The 1,647-nt window shown below is 36.7% G+C and overlaps 1 long non-coding RNA gene across 1 annotated transcript in view; it reads left to right on the plus strand.

Annotated features, from left to right (window-relative positions):
• Window positions 1–670: 670 nt before the first annotated feature.
• Window positions 671–1,647, plus strand: part of LOC311036673 — a 7,980-nt gene continuing 7,003 nt past the window's right edge. The window contains exon 1 of the long non-coding RNA XR_014599880.1: window positions 671–864. This is a non-coding gene — a long non-coding RNA (uncharacterized lncRNA). The remainder of the gene's footprint in view (window positions 865–1,647) is intronic.

Raw genomic sequence — 1,647 nt, forward strand, 5'->3', positions numbered from 1 at the left:
AAGCCAGCTCCTCCCAGTAGAGAGCCATTTGTCTCTGCTGTAGGCAGCATGGTTCATGCAGGGAGAAGGAGAACACATGGTAGGCCAAAAGCTGAACCTTGTAGATCTGCTACTTTGTGCGACCCTTTTGTTTGTTGTAGCTCATGCTAATGTTTAGCTTATTGTTTGAGCACATGTTACTACTGGCTTTTGTTTGTTTGGTTGCCTATTTTCTGTTGAGCACATGGAGGCTTCCCATTCTCTTTAGCACTTTAATTTAGCCAACAGCATTGTGTTTTATTATCTTATTTTAATGCATTTATTTATTATTTCAGTTTTACAAATGAAGTGACCTCCTGGTGGTGTCTGTTCTATCTGCCCTACCTGGAGACACGGGTAAAGCAGTATACATTTTATGCATTGCCTCTTTGTGGATTTTAGTGTATTTTAGTTTGTAACATCACTGTCTTTTATACAGCAGCTCTGGTGTTGAGGTTGCCCCCTCGCCTTGGCCTTGCATTGTGTGCACCATTACTGCAACACGAAGTAGGTTTTAAGCTGTTTTGTTCTTTTAATGATTTGAATATAATGTTTTATAGTGTGATACTAGGGCTGGCAACTAATGCGTTTTGTTTGTCTCCTTAAAGGGACCACACCGGCCACTGTTTTCCACTGTTAATTTACTCTTTTTGTTTTGTTTGTTTGAGCCATCTAGCCAAGGTACACTGTAGGCATAGGTTTTAACATTTATCCATATTGGCATATTTTAACTGTTTCTCTGTTACAGTTTAATTCATGTAACCCTGTTCAAGGCCGGGTCCGCCCTGCTGCACACGGCTCTCCTCTCAGCTTGGGACTGCACTGGGGACCCCTTTGGTTTTATTGGTGTGTATTCATATAACCTGGCACTGCATGTTTTGTATTTGAGTTTTGTATTTATATTGCATAATTTCTTTGAGGCCTGTCCCCTTTTCTTTTCCCCTAGTTATTTTGGTATTCACTGTGTGCACCCGCCCTTCCTTATAATGTGAGAGGTAACTGTTAGATTGCCATTTTAATACTAAATACCTTGCCTTAAATACCTTAATTGTTGTCCTAGTTTGTAATAGACAGTGATGTGTTTTGTAATTTTATGGTAATAAAGTTGTTATATTTTTCCACAAACTGCCTCTAGTAAAATAATTGTTCCTGTTTAAGGGAAGTTGAACAGTATAAGGTTTAGGGGTTCCTCCTGCCTCCTCCACAAGCGGGAGGTGGCGTAGTCAGGCATATTACAGTGGTACTACTCAGTTACTACAGTAATAATGTGTTACATTATAAATCTCACGTGGCCGCTTATAATGTAATAAAAGTTCATAATGTAGTAATGTCTCATATTGTTGAGAAAAGTGAAGTGTTACATCATTGAATATTTTATTAGGCAAAAGAATGTAAAACAACACATTTACATTTAAAATACTTTGTCTAACAGGTCCGTTCATAAAAGTCCTTGCGGACTTGTTTCCAATGAGGGCCTTGGTATTCAATTCATAGACATATATAGTGGCACCACAGTTCGAATATCATTACACAAAGAAATAAAAAATAAAAAAACAGCAATTTTTTTTAAAATATATATATATATATATATACATACATATATATATATATATATATATATATATATAT

The sequence above is a fragment of the Gymnoscopelus microlampas genome (assembly GCF_963454915.1).
Source record: "Gymnoscopelus microlampas genome assembly, chromosome: 20".
Taxonomy (NCBI): domain Eukaryota; kingdom Metazoa; phylum Chordata; class Actinopteri; order Myctophiformes; family Myctophidae; genus Gymnoscopelus; species Gymnoscopelus microlampas.